We start from the raw sequence: 23,154 nt of genomic DNA, 5'->3' as shown, positions 1-23,154 counted from the left end.
ACAGCGCGGCATCATTCAGCCGTCCTGCAGTCCCTGCTCGTCGCCTGTTCTTGTCAAGGAAAAAGACGGCTCAATCCGCTTCGGCGTCGATTACCGGCGATTGAACAATGTTACGCTAAAAGATGTGTATCCCCTGCCACCCATCGATGATGCCCTAGACTGCTTGCAAGGAGAAAAATTCTTTTCATCACTAGACTTAGGGTTCGGTTGTTGGCAGGTCCCTATGACACCATGACACTATATGACACCGAAAACTGCCTTCTTAACTCCCGATGGGCTGTACGAATTCAATGTTATGCCCTTCGGCCTATGTAATGCCCCAGCCACATTCGAAAGGATGTTGGACCGTGTCTTGCGTGGGTTGAAACCGAAGACGTGCCTGTGCTACCTGGATGACGCCGTCGTTTTCTCCCCTGACTTTGACAGTCACCTCCGTCGTCTTTACGAGGTACTCAGCTGTTTGACGAGCGCACGCCTTCAGCTTAGCATCAAGAAGTGCTGATTCGGAGCTCGCAAACTCGCCATCCTGGGCCACGTAGTCTCTAAGGACGGCGTCCTTCCCGATCCGCAGAAACTTTGTGCTGTTGCTTAATTTCCGAAGCCTACCACCGTGAAAGCGCTTCGCAGCTTCCTTGGTCTGTGCTCATACTTTCGCCGCTTTGTGGAGAACTTCGCTTCATAATAGCACCACTGACGAAGCTGCTCACCGGCGATAGCTATCTGTCTGGTTGGTCGCCGGCTTGTGATGAGGCTTTCGCAAAATTACGTCGTCTCTTGACTTCACCGCCCATTCTACATCACTTCGACCCTACCGCTCCGACCAAGGTACACACAGATTCTAGTGGGATCGGCCTTGGCGCTGTCCGTGCCCAACGTAAGCCGGGCTTCTCTGAGTACGTAGTTGCCTATGCGAGTCGTGCCCTTACCAAGGCAGAGTGGAAGTACTCGGTTACCGAGAAGGAATGTTTGGCAATTGTTTGGGCGTTGCAGAAATTTCGCCCTTACTTATAAGGCCATTCGTTTGATGTCGTCACCGATCATCATTCGCTCTGTTGGCTGGCTTCACTGAAGGATCCGTCGGGTCGACTTGGACTCTTGGCGCTTCGTTTACAAGAATTCGATATTCGCGTCATTTACCGCGCAGGACGCAAGCACGCCGACGCACTTTCCCGCTCACTCCTCCCTTCTGACGTCGCGTCTGTTTCCCTTTCCGCAACTTCCTGCGCTAACATCACTATCACTGACATGCCTTCAGAACAGCGCAAGGATCCCTGGATCGCCTCGCTGATCGACGTTCCCTCTATGTCTTCGACGACACCAGCCCCACAGCTCTCTCGTGCCCTTGGTCGCAAAGTACTTCACTATGCGCTCTAGGACACCATGTTGTACCGCCGCAACTACCAGCCTAATGGTCGAAAGTGGCTTCTTGTTATACCTCGCCATTTGCGCTCCGATATGTGCACGCACTTTCACGCAGACCCACAAAACGCGTATGCTGGCGTTTTAAAACGTATTAAAGACTTCGCCAGCGATTCTACTGGCGTTGAATGTACACATACGTCCGCAAGTAGATTCGTTCCTGCATTGAGTGCCAAAGCCGGAAATCAACTTGTCACACGCCTGGCCCATTACAACCTTTGCCGTATCCCGTTTACCTGTTTGATAGAATCGGCATAGAGCTGTACGGGTCCCTTTCTTCCACCCCTGCGGGCAATCGGTGGATTATTGTGGCCTTCAACCATCTCACTCGATATGCCGAAACCGCCGCCCTTCCAACAGCTTCAGCTCGTGATGTTGCCTTGTTCATTTTGCGCAGCTTCGTTATTCGCCATGGTGCGCCACGCGAGCTGCTTATCGACCGAGGGCGTGTGTTTCTTTGTCAAGTCGTCCAAGATCATCTCAGTGAGTGCAATATCATTCATCGCCTCACTACAAGTTATCATCCGCAGACTAATTGCTTGACCGAGCGCTTTAACCGAACACTCGGTGATATGCTCTCCATGTACATAGCCTCCGACCATTCTAATTGGGACTTGGCGCTTCCTTTTGTTACATCTGCCTACAACACAGCCACGCAAGCCACCACTGGATTTCCCCCTTTATTTTTACTATACGGACGTGAGGCATCTTCCACACCGGATACTATACTTACACACCGCCCGGATGCATCCGAATACCGGCCAGTCTCAGAACTTGCTCAATGTGCCGAAGAGTGCCGCCAACTCGCACGCTCATTTACATCCATGACAGAAGGTCTTCAAAAAGAGCGCCTTGACCCGGCTAAACTTACCCCTACATTCCCTACTGGTTCGTTCGTGCGGCTTTCAATTCCATGCCCCACGCCTGGTCTCCCCCGCAAGTTTGCAGCGAAATATCACGGTCCCTACCGGATCGTTGAATGTACATCGCCGGTGAACTACGTCGTCCAGCCTGTGACACCTCCCACCGACAGACGCTGCCGGGGTCGTGAAACAGTCCACGTGAGCCGCTTAAAGCCCTACTATGACGCTCTGGTGCTTGCCTCACCTTCAGTCGCCAGGATAGCTCCTCTTCGCCGCCATGGCCAATGTAGTGGGGAAGAGAGTCCGCAGCCATTGAGAGAGGATGACGAAGTCCAGCAGCCCGGAGAGCGCGAGACAGCGACCGACGCTCTCGAGCCAAGGCTGTTGTTTACCCCTAACTGCTTTGTAAATAAACCCCCTCACAATATATATATATATATATATATATATATATATATATGTGTGTGTGTGTATTGTAACCATCAGTTACGACAACAGCTTCTAAGAAAACTGGTTCATTCAAGGTGAACCTGTGCCCGTTGACTCAAGAGACTCAACCCTCGATCAAAGGTCCTTCGAGCGTCGCTTCTTGGAACGTCGTTTTCTTCTTTTTCTTCGCCTGTCACGTGCCATTCACCCGAATCTCGAGCACAAGCCGCCGGTGGTCAGTCAGCACGTGGCGTGGGCACGTGCGGGGTAGCGTTTCCTTATGGTGCCTTGCCTGACGCCTGTGTTGTGGCGGTTATTTTTAACACAGCTATGAGGAGGCGGGCGTCATTTTGTTCTTGGAATGTTGGTGGCATTAGTGCCCCTCCGAAGAAGCATCGTCGCGATCCGTTGAAAAGGTCTAGACAGGCTAACAGCTTTAAAAGGACAAGGCTCAGAGTGCCTCCGGTGCTATTCTTGGGCACATATGCCAATTCTGCTTGCAATGCCTTTCGTACTAAGGTTTCAGTCGTACTACGTGTACAACTTCTGGGCGAGTCCTATGTCGCGTGGAGCACACTTGACCTTCAGGAATTACCTCGTACTATAAGGGTCTTAGCAGGCGCAGTACTCTATAGGTGCCAAAATAACGGCGCAGTAGCTTTTCCAAAAGGCCGGGAGTACGTATAGGCGTGCATACGCACACTTTGTCTCCAAGGTTGTACTGAACCTCTCTTTGTCTTAGGTTATACCGGTTAGCGTCGACGTGTTGCTGTTCTACGACGCGGTGCCTTGCCAGCTTCCGTGCTTCTTCTGCCCTTTCTATGTATGCAGTAACGTAAGCGTCGTCTTCGCTGCTGTTGTTCACAGGTAACATCCCCTCCAGTGTCGGTGTTACGGTCCGGCCGTAAACAAGTTCAAATGGCGTGAAATGTGTGGTCTCTTGAACTGCAGTATTATAGGCAAAGGTAGCGTATGGTAGAATACTGTCCCACGTTCGATGCTCTATGCCCACGTACATCGAGAACATGTCATCGAGCGTTCTGTTGAGCCATTCAGTCAGGTCGTTTGTTTTCGAATGATATTCTGTGGTTTTTCTATGATCGGTATGTGTTAATTTCATAACAGACAGCATCAAACGGGCCATAAAAGCTGTGCCTTTGTCTGTTATGACAACCTTAGGTGCACCATGTCATAATACGATGTGTGTGACGAAAAACTGAGCATACTCAGTTGGACATACTTCAGGCGGAGATAGAAGCAGATACTTCAATGGCGGTTGCTTTTGTGATAGAAGAAGTCTCCGCATACCGGGTGGGAGAATCAGTTGATACCACACTCCACTGCTTTCTTGAGGACGAAATGGGAAATGGCCCAAATAAATCCACTCCTACCTGTTCAAACGGTACTGCTGGTGGCGGTATCGGTTGCAGAAGGCCTGCTGGTTTCAGTGAAGGTGTTTTGCGCCTTTGCCAATCTCGGCAAGATTTGACATAGTGCTGCACTGAATTCATCAACTTCTGCCAGTAATAGTTTTGGCAGATTCTCGCCAGAGTCCTAATAACGTCTAATTGATCAGCTGAAGGGTCATATAGGAAAGCTTCTAAAATCTCAGATCGTAGCGATGATGGAACGAGAATCAGGAACGTCTCACCACTGGGCTCGAAGTTTCCTTTTGTAGAGGACATTGCTCTTGAGGACATAAGAACACAATCCGCGGACAAAAACTCAAGGAACTTTCACTTGTTGACCCTGGTGCTGGATGAGCAGAAGTAATTCTGGATCAGTATGCTGATGATGAGCCATTGCCGACGTGTTCACAGCCCCAAGAAATGGGAAATCTTGCTCGTATTCAGGTAACGTAGATTCAATAGGTGCGCGTGACAATCAGCATCATTGTGCTTAAAACCGGACTTATAAACGACCGTGATGTCATACTCCTGTAGACGCAAGCTCCATCTCGCAAGTCTTCCAGAAGGGTCCTTGAGATTCGCCAGGCAGCACCATGAATGAAGGTCGCTTATGGCGCGAAACAGCCTGCCGTACAAGTATAGCCGGAACTTGCTGATGGCCCATATAACCGCCGCCTTTTCTGTAGCTGAGTAATTTGTCTCAGCTTTCGATCGAGTACTGCTCGCATACGCCAGAACTTTTTCTTCTCCATTCTGCCGCTGATTAAGTATGGCGCCCAGACGAACGTTACTAGCCTCGGTGTGGATGTCTGTTGCGGCATCACCATCAAAATGGGCAAGTATGGGAGGACTCTGCAAACGTCGTCGTAGTTAAGAAAAGACGTCTTCTTGTTGTTTCTGCCACACGAAAGGGACGTCTTCTTTTGTAAGTCGCGTGAGTGGCTCGGCAATGTTGGAAAAGTTTTCTACAAGACGCCTGTAGTAGGCACACAGTCCCAGGAAACGCCTGATAGCTTTTTTTGGCTCTTGGCTTAGGAAACTCAACTGCCGTGATCTCCTCGGGATCTGGGTGGACGCCTTTAGCACTGACAATGTGTCCGAGAAAGCAGAGCTCACGAAAAGCAAAGTGTCATTTTTCGAGTTCTATGGTCAATCCCGCCGTGCGAATGACCTCCAGAACTGCTCTCCGCCGCTGCCCGTGCTGCTCGAACGTAGTGGAGAAGATCACCACATCGTCAAGGTGGACGAGGCACGACTGTCATTTCAGTCCAGAGAGAACAGTGTCCATCATCCGCTGGAAGGTGGCGGGCGCAGAACACAGACCAAATGGAAGCACCATAAACTTGTATAGACCGTCCAGTGTCACAAATGCCATTTTTTCGCGATCTCGCACGTCCACTTCTATTTGCCAGTACCTGCTTTTAAGATCCCAAGAAGAGAAGAAGTGAGCATCGCGTAGTTTGTCCAAGGTGTCGTCGATGCGTGGGAGTGGATGAACATACCGCTTTGTGACGAGGTTGAGTTTCCTGTAGTCAACACAAAAGCGTAGGGAGTTATCCTTCTTTTTCACCAGAACTACCTGAGATGCCCCCGGGCTACTGGATAAGTGTATCGCGTCGTCTTTGAGGATTTCCTGTACTTGACTTCTTATCGCTTCCCTTACTTTTGGAGCCACTCGGTACGGTTGTTGACGCACTGGTCTTACGGGTTCTTCGACCACAATGCGGTGCTTTGAAACTGGAGTGAGATGGACTTTCGATGAAGTAGAGAAGCATTTAGCGAACTCTTTGAACAAGCTCATAATCGTATTTTTCTGGTGGTGACAGCTCTCGGTCCATATCGATCGATGCAAGAACACTGTCTAAAGTACAGGTTCTGGTGATGGTGTATCGAGAGTTGATACATCCGTAACTTGTGCGCAGTCATGAAGAGATGCTATGGCTGTTTCTTTCGGCACGTGTTGTGCCTCATTGAAAAAGATAGTCAAGAGGACGGCCGCACATCCGTTTCTCAGAGGAACAAGGCCCCTTGCCACGCGTATTTGCTTTTCCCGTAGCCGCCCGATATTTCCGCCTACAAGCCCCTCATAGTCTCGACATGCGTCACTCCTTACAAGGACAGTCACACTGCTCCTTGCCGGCACCGTCAAGTGTTCATGCACAATACGTAGAGTGGCAATCTGTGGCTGTTCCACATCAAAAATCGCAACAGCATGTTCCGTAGAAAACAACACGCGGGATTCTTGGAAGTAGATGATTGTGCCATTTCCTTGCAAATAGCCCATGCCCAGGATCAGACCACGGGAACACTCGGGGAGAACAATAAAGCCGCTGACGTACATAAAGCCTCTAATTCCGATTCTCGTTGTGCGCATTCCTACGGGCTCGACTAAGTGTCCCCCGGCTGTACGTATCGGAGATCCGGTCCAATGGGTCAGTACCTTTTGTAGCGTGAGCTAACCTGGCCGAGGTTGAGCGGTTTCGCGTGGCTGGCAATTAGCGGTTGAGCGTAGAAAGAACGTGCTGCGGAGACACCGAGCAAAGGGAGGAACGTCTAGCAAAGCGGCCTTGCCAAGAGACTGAGTGACATGCCCGACCATTTTAGCAGCAGCAACAACAAGACGCCGTCCATGGCGTCAAGGCTCGCCGATTGACTGACTATACGATGAAACTTAGCGAAAGCGCCAGTGCGACTCGGACCTTCGAGACGCACTTCGTAAACAATCCGTTTGGATATGTGCGCGACGTGTGTGAATGACTGTGGCACATGAAAGATTTGACGCCGGTAAGTAGTGCCCTGCGTGAAACGTTGAGTTTAGCGGCACCGCCTGACTTGGGTGAAACCGTGGAGCGGGTTTGTACAACGTGCAAGAACTTTCTCGTTAAGCAGAAGATTCCAGTCTTTAGCGTTACCAATGGGTATCGTTACTCACTCATGCCACCAGGTCTACCGGTTCTGAACGATGTGGCCGAACGTTTACTTTTTCCAGGATTCCCTTCATTCAGATCCGTCGTCTAATGACTTGAAGGCCAGTGAACTGCCAAACATAGCGGTGCCCAAGGGTGAAGCTTGTGCCGTTCAGCTTGACGAAAGTGGTGTGGTCATCGAAGCCGTGTGCGTGTCACCGAACAATTCAGTTCAAGACACCATAGACGTAGTGGCTACGTCTATACCTAGTCGTGCGGCAAGTGAACTGTGTGTAGTGCCTGGTGACTTCAATCGTGCCCCAGACTCCCTTGGTGTTCCTTTAAAAGACACGTTTAACCTGGACTTAGCCAGAGTTCCAACTGTACAGGCGACCCAGTGGGGAACCACCATTGATCTTGTGTACCACAGACACACAATCAATTCAAAATACTGCGTTGGGGCCATAGAGATGGCAGCGTGTTACTACACTGACCACCGAGCCATCTTTGTGGCCATAGAGAAGCAACCAGACGTTGAGCGCAAAAATATATACATGTGTCACATTATGCGTATACCGTGTGTCATTGAAGCAGCAGTAAGCATGATAATCAAGCTTATCCTAGACAACCAGGAAAGCTAAGAATAAACATCTGAACCTTCGCTTACGCTACGTATATCCCAGCATAGCCGAGCTAAGCCACTGCTATGTTTTTATTTACTGGCGAGTACACTAGTAATAACTGAATTGTCCGTACGAGTCTCTATCAGCGCAGTCAATTCGAAGTCGTCGATGATGACATGCAACTCAACAGTAACGTCGCCAGCACTGCATTTGTTCGTCGCTGCGTCACTGTCGTCGTCTCATCGGGTTAGCAATGGAAGGCCTTCGGTTTTGCGGGTGTCAGCGGCCTTGTCTCCACCGGTCGCTGGCTCTAGTATTCCCGTCGCGGACTTTGCGAGCGACACCTCGTTGAAATGGAGGATGGACGTGGACTCGGCGAACGATAACGCATAGGCGTTGCCGATCGATATTCATGTTGCTGGAAGTTCGGAATACTTTGGCGCGTTGATAAAAAGGCTTCAATCTCGTACCGGCGCTCACCGTTTCGAGGGCAAGGCGCATTCACAGAGAAGCCATGGAATCCCACTCGGCGATACTGAGATTCCCGATACAGGTAAACAGCCTCTCCACAGTAGTAGCATAGGGGACGCCGGTCTGCAGTACGCCATATGTCGCTTTTACGTGGTCTCCCTTCCGGCATGGGCGGCACACTGCCAGGAAGCATCTGGTGCATACCAGTAGATCGAGCAGAATCAGTGCGTCGAATGTCCTGCCGTAAAGCTTGGGCGTATGATATTCGCGGCTGACGCTCCGGTTGTGCTAGGAGCCGTACCTGAGGCTCTGGTTCATAAATTACTTGCCGCACTTCTTCGCCTACGATATCTGCAAGTGAGGACACAGTAAGAGGGCTTTGAACCAGCTGAAATTTCTGCAGCTCTTTCCTAATGACAGACCGCACCATTTCACGTAGGGCGTCTATGTTGTTAGAAAGGGCTCCTGACCCAACATCAAATGATGCAAGGCTTGCATCTCTGTTGTACTGCCTCGCCCGCTGCTGCAGCGTCCTTTCATCGTCATCGCTTCTGATCGAAATTCGACTACAGTGCGGGGTCGATTACGAAACAGGCCGGCAAAGAGCTCCTGCTTCACATCGCGCATTACGGTGCCGCAATTTCCTATTCTCGGCCATGTTCGGGTCGGCTCGGCGGAAGAGGTGGGACATGTCATCAATGTACATGGTCACACTTCCATCGTTTCTTTGATTCCTCGCCTGAAGAGTCGCTTCTGCCCTCTGTCTGCGGTCCGTGCTCGGGTAAGTAGCGAGCAGGTACGATGAGAACGACGCTTCGTGGTTTTGAAACCACGTGCGTGTAGACTCCTCCAGCGCGAAGTATACATAACAGAGTTTCCTCGTTTCGTCCCAGCCGTTGCATCTGGCGACACGCTCGAAGTTTTCGAGCCAGTCCTCGGCGTCCTCGAATCTCTCTCCGTGAAAGAATTCTGGCTTCCGGGGTGAGTCTACGACAACATGAGGTGGAGTCACTTAAGTATACCATAGCACTGGCGCTTAGGCTGATCAACACCGCTGCTCTTGGTGAATCGGCGATAAGACCAAACTCGGGCGCCTCACCTCGTATGCGACGACTTGTGCGTTGGTGGGCAGGTGTTAATTCCATTGGCTGCAAACTTCGGCGATTCGGGCTACCTTCCCTGACTTGTGTGAGGCTTGTATCATACCCAGCACCTCCATCAGAAATGTAACCAACAGTTACGACAACAGCTTCTGAGAAAACTGGTTTATTCAGGGTGAACCTGTGCCCGTTGACTCAAGAGACTCAACCCTCGATCAAAGGTCCTTCGAGCGTTGCTTCTTGGACCGTCGTTCTCTTCTTTGTCGCCGCCTGTCACGTGCCAGTCACCTGATTCTCGAGCATAAGCGACCGCTGCTCTGTCAGCACGTGGCGTGGGCACGTTCGGTGCAGCGTTTCCTTACGGTGCGTTGCCTGATGTGTTGTGGCGGTTATTTGGCACACAGCTATGATACGGCTAGCGCCTTTTCGTTCTCGGTATGTTGGCGGCAATATATATATATATATATATATATATATATATTCTAAGAATGAAGATGATGCATGCCTACCTAGCCTTGGGCTGCCCACGAGATCAGTGCTCAAGCTTTTCAGAACCGCTCGCGTTTTTTTGAAGGTGAACTTCCTCAATCACCCTACATTTATTGCACATGCTGAGATCCCAAGCCGTATCCCGGAACTGAGCCGTATCCGACAACTTAATTGTCGGGATTTGCCTCGGCTAATAAATTTTGAAGCGAAAAGGCATGCTAATACAGGACTGTGCGACTATAAGTAATTTTTCAAAGGGGTGTACAAACACAAGTTTAAGACCTAATGGCAATGCAGCACTATACCTAATGTGCTCATGGAAGCACTGGCAAGTAGCGTGCAAGGTAGCCATTTTAGTGTCCACGTTTGTTAGGTATGTCTTCTTATACTGGCAGAACTCTCTTTTTTCATCTGTTTATCTATCGCGTGGAATAAGGTCGTTCATTGTAAAAAAACGCTTAGCCTTGGACTCGGCCGCGCAAGGCTTGATACAGCGAAGCTGGGCGATCGTAGCCCAGCATTTTTCGGAAGTACGCACGAACTTTTCATCTTATTACTGATGATGATGATAATTTCTTTTCGCGCGTCTCAGACTTACGGCCGTCACTGCGCATTACATAGCGCAGCTTGGAACACCAACACCGCGTTGCAATTCCGACACCGCGTTCCAGCGCGTTGCAACGCCGACAACTAGGGAGCGTACATTCAAGAGCGGCGTTGCATGTAGGCTCCCTACCGACAACTTGTTCCAACAACCCTCTCCATGAATGCGTCTCTCTCTCGCTCGCTCTTATTTCTTTATCTTTCCCGACCATAGCGCGCAAAACGTTTTCTTCAGCTCGCAGAGCACGAGCGTGCGAACGCGCCAGCTGTGGACGAAGCCGACGACGCTTGAACGCAATCATACGGTTCGCATAACTATTGCTTTGTGTTTAAATGTTGGCCTTTCACCCATTTTGTGTTTCGTTAGGCGCACATTTCAAACAATGTAATGGGACGAATACCCCCTGTGGGTACGAGCCATGTTTTGAGGCAACAACAACAAATGCATGTTCTGCAAGCGTGGTTGTATAACCTAGCAATAAAGAGTAAAAAAGGAGGCTGCTTGTTAGTGTAATAAATATCATGAAAGAAAAAATCACAGCATATCCACGGGGTGAATGATGATGAGTGGGCGAAGCTCCGGAGGGAATCATCGGATCTCCCGCTTAAGGGGACGCTAGCACAAACGCGTTAGAAACGTGCAGTACTCTCTAGTAAGGGGGAGCGGCCACAGCGTCTTACGCAGCCATTTACACATGCCGGAACGTGCACCGCGTTTGCCGACGCCATCACATGACTGCTGAGAGAGTATACCCCCGTATTCATAAACGCTCCTCGACTTGAACTTGACTTGCCACCGCCTTGGGCAGCGCGTTCGAAACGCGTTGAAGGTAAGGCGGAGAGGCCACAGCGTCTTACACCAGCTTCTTACACGGGCCGTAACGCGCTAGCACAAACGCGTTAGAAACGCGCTAGAAACGCGGCCTTTCGTTAATGTTGGGTATTTATTGCCATCGTGGTGCGTGTGTCTATGTGCGCTTCGTGGCGTAGTGGGCTAACGCCGCGCGCTCGGAAGCGAGGGGTCCCTGGTTCGATTCCGCGCTACGGACACAACTTCGGAATTTTTTTTTCTAATTTTTCTCAGACTGGTTACACACTACTACTACGACGGGGACGGAACGGGTGCCGCTATAAGGAGCTTCGCTCCTAAAAAAATTACACCATCTTCCCGTAGGGGAACCCTGAGTAGTTTGCGAAGCAGCCATGGGGTCGACTCAAGTTCCCATTAGTTTGCAGATCGGCCTGTCGCCACTGCCGTTTCGTGGCAGCGGCTCGAGCCCTCTTCTCCGCGGCGCTGTCCACGGCGCTGACACTGGCGTTGACGCTGGCGCTGTCTGCGGCACTCATCGCGGCGTTGCAGGAGGAGAATGAGAGGAGCGGAGCGCGCGTCATTATACCGCCAGCTACTGTGGCGCCCCCCAGCGGAGTATGCAGCGCCTACCGTCACGCCTCTAACCTAAGCTGCTTCGCATTATCGCGCGCGAAGCCGTAGGTGTTGCTATGGGGCTCTTGCGTTGCCCAGGGGGCGCTGCAAAAATGGTGCTAAAAAGCGCCCTCAATCCGAAACTGGGTAGTACCAAGCTCGGTCGTCTGCTTCGGCAAGCACGTTGACAATAAGGACCCGCCACTTTCGGTTGTGTTGTACCACGGCTTGCAGCGAATATCGGGCGCCGAAGATTTTTCCATGGGTGGCATGCTGCGTAAAGGCAAGAAATTATGCAACCCGAATACGTGTACGCCGTTCAAGAAATAAGCGGCGAAGTTTTCGCGCTGTGTCAATCGCAAGTGAAGCGAGCCACGCTCCTGCGAAGTTGAACTTCAGGTAAGGTTTGCACGCTGCTAGATTCAGGCGCACAAACGCGAGGAAATGCTTTCTATAAATGAATTCACAGCAGCGATAAGCAGACATGTGTACGGAACTGCTCGAGCGCACGACGGTACGCGCCGCGACGGCAGCGGTCTTTCAGCATGGCGCGGTATACGAACTGCTCGAGCGCACGATCGTACGCGCCGCGACGGCAGCGGTCTATCGACATGCCGCGAAACGGCAGGTCTCCTGCAATCTTTGTTGACTGCTTGCCGCTAGAGAAGTAGTTATGCCGGCGCTGTTGTAGTGGCCATTTGTCTAGCAATTGATAAATAACTGATGCAATGCATATAAGCTCGCACTAACGTACGTACGTGGGAATCGCGCTGCAGCGCGCGCTCGTGCACTGCTCGCTTGATGTAGCTTTAATGACAGCGCTCGAACATCGATGTGCTGTAATCAATACTACCTTGCTGTGCTGCCTCAACGTGCTGGCTTGAGGTCAAGGATGAGCAAATTCAACTCTCTAACCTGTGCTGCTCGTAGTGGGGTAGTGAATTGTCACCGAATCAGCCCGACCATTTGAGGTCATTTGCACACACCTGGTCACTTCACCACTTCGCACCGGTCGAATTGTTAATTGTCGCTGTGGCCGGGTCTCTAATCGTGAATCACCAGCCATGCCTGCTGCTATGTCGGTCTTCCATTTCGCTTACCCAGCGCGCCCGACGCTCCGCAGCGTGAGGCCTTGAAGGAAAACGGTAGAATCTGATGTTGGGATTCAGGCCGTCTTGTTCATGGCAGCCCACGACGCAGCAATAACGACGGTGACGCTTTTTCGAGGCTGAGCTAGGTCTCTCCGGATCGGCGTCGCCGATGTCTTCTGCTTACAGCATTACATCCCACGGCACACGGAGAGTCCGTTTTTGTAAAACTATAGGCTGCGGCCAGCTCGCAGCCTGGTCGCCATGGTCTGTGAGAAGTGACGAGCCTTTTCGCACTCGAAAGAGGGCAGAAAAAAGTGCGAATCGACGCAAAACGCGGGCTAGAAACGTGCTTCGCCACAGCCAGGGCTCAATACTATCCAAGCTGGTACTACCCAGATGACGTTTTTCGCCGCCACCAGGCGCCGCTACTATACATCAAACTCCAGTGCAAGACGCCCATTCGTTGCGCAATCCGGAGAGGAGAGGAGCGTCGGAGAGGAGAGGAGGAATGCCGAGAGGAAAGGAGATGAGACAAGGAGAGGAGGGGGAGGAGAATGCGCGTGCGCAGCGTCGGAGAGGAGAGAGGGAATGCTGAGAGGAGAGGAGATGAGACAAGGAGAGGAGGGGGAGGAGGATGCGCATGCACCGTGCGGGTGTGGACGCCGCACGACGGATGGATGGAGGGAGGGAGGGAGTGGCATAGCCTCGATCATAAGCTGCTTCGCATCTGAAGAGAATGGCTGCATAGCCTCGCGGTTACGACGCTTGCCTTGTGACCATGGGTGCGCGGGTTCTAATCCCGCCTCGGCAAGAAAGTTTATTTTATTTTATTTATTCATAGTTTCTACGAACCACAAATTACGGCTGGCTAAAACAGCTTCGCTGTTAAAAATGCTTTTATAATCTATTGCATGCCATGATGCATGTCCTTCCATTACATACTTCTTGCCTTCTCACATGCACTGGCCTTCTTTTTGTCATTCGTGTTTTACAGAATTACAATCATGGCTACGGGGGCAGTAAAAGACTTGGGAAGGCCTAAAAATGCAGGTGTGACCATCAGGATCGCAATAAGGAAGACACTCGATACCTATACCTTTTTTCCCGACTACGGTACAGAGCCTGTCGTTGCAGCCTTCTACAATCTCTTGCCGTCTGGCCATGATTACGTACCTCGATTCTCGAACAACTTCAACATAAGACATGTTTATATGGTGAGTACACATAAGATCTGAATGCTGCTTCTTTTAAACTGTAAACGTTCGGCACCTGCTCTCCTTATAGGTACTTGTTCGCATCAAACAGAATATCCAGGTTGGCCTGCTTGACTCGGTATATGACAAATGACCATACAGTTTGTTTGACGTTTATAAACTTCATTACTTGAACAATAATTGCAGTCTGGAACGCGTTTTTTTTTTTCAAGCAACTCTTGAGAGCAGGTAAGGGCTACAATCCACGCTTTGCAGTGTGGGGAATACGAAAGGATTAATGTTATCAACGCTGCTGACGTTCGCAAATGCCATTTTCTGCCTAAAATAAGACATCTTGTCTGGCTTTGAAGTTAAAAGGCGTGTTGGCATTGGCATTGGGGGCTTACGGCAACATCATAAGTGGGGCAGTGCAGAGTGACATGGGTACGTTCGGCCTCAAGCAAGAACATTATGAAAATAATTATAAAGAAAGGCTGACCAAATACATCAAAAGAAAATGGGGACATAAGTGGACAAATATCTGCCTCAAAACGATGGACCCGTAACATAGGAGGACATTAAGAAAGTCAGCAACCAAGCACAATGTAACTGCAAGCGCAAATAGAACTCACGGAGTGTTGAAAAAGGAAGTGAGGGAAATACGATGGAAAGGGAAAACAAAAATACCATGATGATTGACTAATACGGCAAGAGAGAAGTCAGGAGAGAGCATTTGCACAGTGACACAAACGGCAGTGCCTTGCTATTTGAGGCCCAAGCTGGATAGATGATGGCAAGCTTGGGTCCATATTTGCAACACCAGCATCTGTTTGCTGCAGAAAAAGTCCGGAGGCCACTCAGTGGATTGTGATGTTCACCCAGACAGAACCGTAGGGAACGTCCATCTTCCAGAAGCACTGAGATTGAAATCTGATGGGAGCGTTAGCATGCGAGTGGTCAAGATAAGGCGTTTAGAGTGTCAGTAGAAAAACAAAAGCTGCGAAGAGTTCGAGTCGGCGTCGTTAGACGCATATGTAGAGGCTGCTGTATAGAGAGGCTATATTCGAGATTGCAAGCAATTTACTAATGCTATTTATTTCAAGCAGGTTTCGCAACTATTTATCGTCGCCCGCTTCGAAAGAGGACGAACAGCGCCGTCGCATAGCCTCAGTTCTAAAGGGAAGCAAATTGGCGTATGTATTCAATGTTTTCAATTCAGCCAATACTATTTTAACGGCGCAGCTGTTTAAGCCGGAGGTCGGCCGTATAGCGTAGAATCTAAACTGCGCCTTGCGATGACATCACCGCGCGTGGCCTAGCAACCACTTGGCACAGCTGCGCCTCGCTTCGCCGCCGCCCCGCACCACCGCGCCGAGCTGCTACGACCTCGCATGTGCTCCCTCTAGCAATTACGTCACTTCGCGTCGCCTAGCAACAACGTGTGCCACGCTTCGCCTAGACATGTCAACGCTTTGTCAGGCCGTGTCTTGAAGCGCGTCGTGCGGCCAAGCGAGAATCTGTGCGTCGGCGGCGAGCGGATCAGAAATACCGGGCCGAAGCTGCAGCCGAGAAGAGGCGTCGTCGAGTCGATGATCCTGAGTTTCGAGAATGAGAACACGAGAATCTGCGTTTGAGTATCCAGCGTCGTCGGAATAGCGACCCTGGCTGTAGCTTGGTCGATCACGAGCTCCGCTATTTGCTCCAGCCTTGCACCACTAGTGCAAGTGGCGCTCATTTTTTTCTTTGAGAGGATGGTTCCTGCGCGAAAACCCGCTTTATGCAGGTTTACTAGATCGAGAAACACAAAATCGCGGCACTAACCCACAATATAGCTGGACGTTCATGCATCTGCGTTCTGCATAATAAAACATGTCACGACAAATACATGTACAGTAGAGCACTGCACGGGCTCGGGCTTACGCGAAATCCCGAGGCCCGGCCCGCGGGCCGGGCCGGGTAGAGCAGTTTATCACGTGCTCGGGCCGGGCTCGGGCACGGTGTGTGCTTCTTGCCCGGGCCCGGGCCGGGCTCGGGCTTTCTGGTGGTGTGCATGTAACGTGCCGCGAGTTATTCTCGGGCGTCTCAGCTCTGAAAGGTATGTATTTTTCGCTCTCGGGCCGGGTTTGGGCCGGGCTCGTGCCTAAGTAAAGGGGTGGCGGGCCGGCCGGACGGGTAACGTAGATTATTTCCAGACCCGGGCCGGGCCCGGGTATTGCCATAAAAGTTTTGATCGGGCTCGGGCGGGCAGCCCAACGTAAAAACGGGCACTGGCTGGGCCCGGGCTGAAAAAATCGGCCCGTGCAGTGCTCTAATGTACACATCCTGTCACTTCATCCTAACTTATACGTCACGCAAAACTCTTTATATATGAGTGCATTATAATAAACGGTTCTTTACCAATTTGTAATTTTTTGTTAGATTTGATTGATAGGAAAGACAGAGATGTCGACCTGAGCTAGTGCACTCTAGTGCACTGGGGAAGAAGAATGGGCAGAGAAAGTAATAAAATGGATGATGATGATGATGATAAGAGATGCGGTGAATGCTTATGTACATTAGACGGCGGCCCTGTTAGAGCCGCTCGTCTAGTTTCCTCTCATGCAGAAACTTCAACAGCCCGTAAGTGGCCCGCGTTAAAGTTGCAGTGTCAGGCCATGTGCCGAGAATAGCGTCCTCCGATAGCAGTTGCCTGCCGATACTGGCTACGGAACCTTCCAACGTCCTTCTCTCCAGCGTATATGCTGGGCAATCGCACAACATGTGTTCCAGCGTTTCAGGCGTCTGGCAGTGTTCGTCATCAGGGCTGTTCAACTGGCCGATGACGAGTGCGTAGCGACGGCTGAAGGCAACGCCCAGCAGAATACTACGTAGCAATGACGCTTTTCTCCGCATGACGTTCGGGGGCAAACAGATTTTACCGTGTGAGTCGATGATATGTATATGCGTCTGTGGATGTTGTCAGCGTGGGCTCTGTATGCCGTTTTATGGCCCTGAATGAATGTGTTGATCATTGTGTTGGTGTCAGGTCGCGAGTAGGCAGTCCCTACATCATCAGAGGAAGATAATTGCGATCGTGACTCACTGTCAGCTAGTTCATTTCCAACCGCACCACAATGACCAGGCATTCATCGAAAAGTGATCAAGTGGCCACCTCGCTTGGCACTGTGAAGTTGGGCCATTTTCAGCACGAGCAGGTAATATGGTCCTTTCTTTAAAAAGCGTTTTAGCGCATGCAAGGCTGGTTTGTCATCACAGAGCACCGTCCATTTATGAGCTGCTTGCGTTCTCATGAAACGGACAGCCTCCCGTATTGCCGCCCGTTCTGCAGCCGTAAATGGTGATTTGTGGTCCAATTGAAATCGACGGGTAATGCAAAGTCGCCGGATAACATATTGTTACGATTTCCTTAGAGCTGCGATGCCCAGATGTGATGTGTAGTGCGTGACACGGTGCGGTGGTTGGAGACAAGAAGCAGACGACATGTAGTGGGAGTGCCGAGGCGAATTCCGTGCTGGACTGAAAGACGACAACGTTGAAGAACTGCACGTGAACACGCGAGTCAAGAAGAAAAATACCAAAAGAAAAAGGCATCCATTCGCAAGTGAACACGGAGCTTCAAACAGCCAATGAGCAAAGGACAACTCGGCCAAAGCAGCAGAAAAGCGAGGCACTTTGGCAGAAGGGGGGGGGGGAGAGTTCCAGGAAGCGATGCAAGGAGAAGGTCGGCTACCGGACCGGGGGTGAAGACGGGCCGTCGGGTTCCGGACCCGAGCCAACAGGATTTCACGCGACCGGGGCCTCCTGCGGGGCGTCGCCACTCTACCCGATCGTGAACTGCTGCCCGAGGCCGGCGGACTTCTGCGCCCCTGGGCAGAACGTGAGCAGATGGGCTACGGGATCGAGTTCCACGGCCAGAACGCCGCCATGGAACGAGAGCAGGCAGGCGGCCTGGCCAGAACGCCGCCGCCGTCTGCCCGTGCCGCCTGCCTGCTCTCCAAGTCAGAGCTGCCGTGCTCTGGTCGCCCATTCAACGGGCTAACACCCCGACCGCACTGGCGTACCGACGGGGGGGGGGGGTTGTAACCCCCCCCCTGAGGCCGACCTAACCCCCCCCCCCTTTTGTTTAACCCCTTTTCTTTCCTTGCGCATTTGAGCACTGCGTCTAAGATGTAAGACGCGCACTCATTTGCACACTCGCAAAAATCGCATTTTTTTACAACTTCCCGTGAAGAAATTGAAATCATGGCTGTGCAGATGGTATCGGCAAGCTGTCAACCCCCCCGCCTCCCCTGGCAGAGATCCTGGGTGCGCTACTGCCCGACCGACACCACTTCTCTCGTCATCTCGTCTCCGTTTCGCCGCGTCAAGACTGTAGTGCGCACTCACACCTGCTGCCTGCCTGAACTTGCCTGTTATTAACGCCATCCTAGCCCTAAGTGTGTTTCTTGTCGTAATGTCTTTTTGAGCGTTTATTTTATGGCTTACTTTTCATTTTTGTTATAATAAAAGCTTGTGTATTTTCGCCAACAAAAGGCTTTTTCCTCAATTGGGTCAGAATCAATTAATGATAACAGACACGCTGCATCACAAATTAGCGTCCACAGTGACAGGACAAAGCCGTTCGTGTGGATTTTATCGTTAATTCTAATGGCTCGGAACCATGGCTAACACGCGGGACATGTTAGCTTTAGTTGAACGCATGGGGCTTGAGAGAGCAGAGCTAAAGGCGTGGTTCCCCGAACGGGAGGCGCGACCTCGAGAGGAAAGGACTGCGGAACGAGAAGCGAAAATAGAGCAACTTGAGCGCGAGGCACGCGTGTTGCGGTTGCGTCTCAAGGTCGCGGAGGCGGAAAGGGCACGCTCATTGATAGAGATTCGCAGCTGGAGTCGTATACAAGCTCTATTGAGCAAGCGTTTGCTTGCTTGCTTGAAAGCCTTTATTAAACACAAAAATGATAGGTGGAGCCCTTAGGGCGCTTCGCAATGGGTGGAGTCCCTATTCCGGGACCCCATTGGTACCAGCCGCCAGCTTAGCCCTCCGGACTAAGTCCTTTTGGGCCTTAATGTCTGAGCAACCACGCAGGGCCGCCTCCCACTCCTCTCGGGTTGGGTTAGGGTTGCGGGGAAGAGCTGAGTTGAGCTGTCAAGCCCAAACCATGTGGTATGTGTCAGCCACCTCCCCACAGTATTGGCACTTACCAGTGAAGGAAGAATCGAAATGTTTTAAGACTGCCGGGCACCATAAAGTGTTAGCGAAAAGTCGAAACAAAATGCGTTCATGAGCCTTGCCCAGGCCCTTTGCAGGAGTTGGGCATTGGCGGTGGCTGTCCTTGTCATAGGTCGTGATGTCTTTGAAAATAGGATGATAGCTGCCTTCTGGTTCCAGGTACTCAGGTTCTAAGTGGGACGCCCGGTGGATAAGTACTCGGGCCGCCGTGTTCGCGGCTTCACTCCCTATTAAGCCCTGGTGGCCTAATAGACAACGGAGGGTAGGGTTTATTCCCGCCGTTGCTATAGTTATAGTTCTGTAATAATCGTTCCACTAGCGGGGTGACCCAACCAGCTTCATAATTTCGACAAGCCCTACGCGAGTCCGCTGTAATATATTGGGATCGGGGATCAGAGGCAGCTAGGGCGATAGCTACTTCTTCAGCTTGCGTTGAGTCCGGGGCTTTGAAAGTGAGCCCATCTATTTGCTTTTGCTCGTGGATGACCGCTGCGGTATACCACCCCCACGACATGGACCAGCCACATCCACGTAGAAGACTCCGTGTTTGTTTCCATAGGGGCGTGCAAGGCGTCTGCTCTCGCCTGGCAACGACCACTATGGTCTTCCCTATCTATCTTTGTGGGGAGGGGTCGAATTCTGACGGCGCGTCTCCAGAGCTTGGGCACTCGGATCCGCTCTTGAATATGAAAGTCATGTTTCAAGTGGAGCCGGTCAAGCAAATGCCGTCCTTATTTTGTTTGAGCTAGAAGTGTCTATTGGTTGATGAGGTGGGTTTCCTTGAGCTCCTGAAAATTGTTCACCACTCCCAAAGCGAGAAGTCTCGCGTTAGAAGTTATGACAGGGAGGTCAAGGGCCCTCTTCGCCACTCTGCGGAGGATAACCTCGACTTTGTCTTCATCATGCTTCCGCAGTTTGACGCGGGCTCCAGAATGAGTAGTTCGAAATCTCTGTCAAGTGATTGCCCTGAACACAGTCACGTTTTTTTTTTTTGTTAGAAATAGGCACGCATCCAGAGGGCAGCAGAAAAATGAGCAGAAAACGGACCAGTGTGGTTCCTGGCATGAACCTCAGGGACGCTGAGGATAGATCGGCGGGCAAGGAACAGGCAAACGCCACTGAAATAGAGGCACGCCTGCGCACCTGTGCTAGTGAAAGCACATCAGGTATAGAGGCGGAGCTTCCTCCAGAAAGCCCGATGGACTGGGCAACAGTTCACATGGGCTGTGACCTCGAAGAGGGCAAGACCCGCAACGAGGTACGCTTTCGAACCAGTGCAGTTGAAAGCCCATTGCATAAAGAGGCGCAGATGCCTCTAGATAGCCCGACGGACTGGGCAAATGTTCGCAGGGCCAATGACCTCGAAGACTGCGAGGCGAGTGATGAAATGCTCACCGACTCTTTCGGTGTACCCCTTTCAGTGGTGATAAGTGGCCTCCTTAGGTGTGAGGACCACCCAGATGACTCACCTCAAGAGAAGGTGAGCTTGCCTGCCCGCGTACCTGAAGGCCCGATAGGTCCAATTGCAACGAACTTGAGTATCTAGGTACTCACCAATTTGACGAGTCTAGATGGCTTATCCCAAGAGAAGGTGATCTTGCCTGCCTACGTCCATGAAGGCCACATAGGCCAAGATGGAAGGATGGGTACAGATGTACTCTGTAGACAGAACAGAAAAGAACCCAAAGAAGAGGCTCGTGACTCATGATGTATGTCACATTGCATGTCAGCACTTGATGTCGACGTGTACACGCATTGTCAGCATGAGGGCCCGCCGGCAGAGGGCATCGGTAAACCAAATCTTACCTCTAAAGAACAGATTCCTGAGATCTCAGAGGCTCATATGGGAGAATGCAAAGGTGGTTCGCCGGCTCTGCATTCATTGGTGAATGGGAAGGAGGTAGATCATTCCTTTTTCGTGTCGGGGGAGACTGCATTTACGCTAAGACACAGGCTAAATGCTCGTGCGACTAGATCGGCGTCGGCGATTCAGCTAAACATCCGGGTCAGGTCTTTCGAAAGAACAGCTATTCGCCATTTTAAAAACATGTCGCTCTGGCACCACTGGTGTTGTCTCTAACGCAGAAGAGATGTGCGGTCCACCTAATGTGGGTAAGGGCAACCTGAGGATGCTGGTAGATCCCCAGTTGCATCTTATGGATACCTGATCCTGGACCGAATAGGATTGGTTTATGTGTATTATACTTTTGCTTAAGCACGGTTTATCAAAACATGAGTGTTGTGCATTGAATGTCATCAAGTGCTCTGTAAATTTCATTGAAATGTTGTCTTTTGTGAATATTGTACGTTTGCTTGAACCTGTGAGTTCATGATTATTGCGATTGGTGTTTTCACTGAACTTTATTTCTGACTATGAGTGTAATAATATCAACTCACTGTGCTGTGTGTTCAGACCAAGGATAGGTGGTGGAGACACAGTGATCAAAGTGTGAAATGTGCCGCGCACTGACCAGGAGTTTTTCCCGTGGACAAACTTTTCCCGATAAAGGGGCTTCTGGGATGTGTAGTGCGCGACACGGTGCGGTGGTTGGAGACAAGAAGCAGATGACATGTATGGCGTGCACTGAGGCGAATTCCATGCTGTACTGAAAGATGACAACGTCGAAGAACTCCATGTGAACGCGCGGCGCTAGACGAAAAATAACAAAAGAAAAAGACATTCCATCGCAAGAGAACACGGAGCTTTAAGCAGCCAATGAGCAAACGACAAGTCGGCCAAAGCAGCAGAAAAGCGAGGCACTTTGGCAGAAGGGGGGGGGGGGGAATTCCAGGAAGCGACGCAAGGAGAAGGTCGGCAACCAGACCGGGGGTTGAAGACGGGCCGTCGGGTTCCGGACCCGAGCCACCAGGACTTCACCCGACCGGGGCCTCCTGCTGGGCGTCTCCACTCTACCCGATCGTGAACTGCTCCCCGAAGCCGGCGGACTTTTGCGCCCATGGGCAGAACGTGAGCAGTCGGGCTACGGGATAGAATTCCCCTGCCAGCTGCCTGGCCAGAACGCCGCCGCCGTCTGCCCGTGCCGCCAAGCCGCCTGCCTTCTCTCTCCAAGTCAGAGCTGCCACGCTCTGGTCGCCCGTTCAACAGGCTAACACCCCGACCTTTTGGTGAGACCGACACCGCTTCTCTCGTCGTAGAGAGTTCAGCCTTGATTAAGGAACTAAAGCGCAGCTAGAACCTGAACATACGACGGAGTTGCAGGAAGTTCTGAAAGATTTTTAGGATTTATTTGTAGATAGGCCAGGAAGGACATCCGTTCTGACGCCAGACATCGAGCTAACTTCTTCGGAGCGGGTATCTACAGACTTATCGAGTGCCACCACGCCAATGTGCGACTACGGATGCGGAAGTGAAAAAAATTTTGACTCTAGGTGTGATCGAGCCTTGCGAGCGCGATTACACCTCGCATTTGATCCTAGTTGAGGTGCCGGACAAAGATCCGTGTCCTTACGTAGATAACCGCAGGCTAAACGCGATCACAAAAGCTCAAATTTATCCTTTACCAAACATCGAAGACCTAATCAAGAAGTTTAGTAGCGCCCGATTCATTTGCACACTAGATGTATTTCGAGGCTACTGGCAGGTTCCGCTCACGGAGCAAGCTAGCAGATAGGCCGTCTTCATATCGCCGTTGGGAACGTTCCGCCCTAAGGTCCTAACCTTCGCTTTGAAAAATGCACCGCACTGTTTTTCAAGCCTTATAGACAAAGTTTTGAGAGGACAGGAAGAGTTCGCCTTGCCGTACTTAGATGATGTCGCGATATATTCCGCATCCTGGTCGGAACATATGCAACATCTGAGGGCCGTGTTGGCCGGCTTGCGTGTAGCCTGCTTAACTGTCAAGGCTACAAAATGTCCGGTGGCGCAAGTGGAAGTGATCTATCTTGGT

General features: G+C 51.2%; 1 long non-coding RNA gene across 1 annotated transcript in view; it reads left to right on the top strand.

The window, feature by feature from the left end:
• The window catches only part of LOC125944602 (uncharacterized), a 50,662-nt gene that overhangs the window by 18,802 nt on the left and 8,706 nt on the right, over positions 1-23,154 (top strand). Inside the window, exon 2 of the long non-coding RNA XR_007466302.1 lies at positions 13,821-14,040. This is a non-coding gene — a long non-coding RNA (uncharacterized LOC125944602). The remainder of the gene's footprint in view (positions 1-13,820; positions 14,041-23,154) is intronic.

This window comes from Dermacentor silvarum, chromosome 4, assembly GCF_013339745.2.
Source record: "Dermacentor silvarum isolate Dsil-2018 chromosome 4, BIME_Dsil_1.4, whole genome shotgun sequence".
Classification (NCBI taxonomy): Eukaryota; Metazoa; Arthropoda; class Arachnida; order Ixodida; family Ixodidae; genus Dermacentor; species Dermacentor silvarum.
This window is presented reverse-complemented; position numbering and strand designations above follow the sequence as displayed.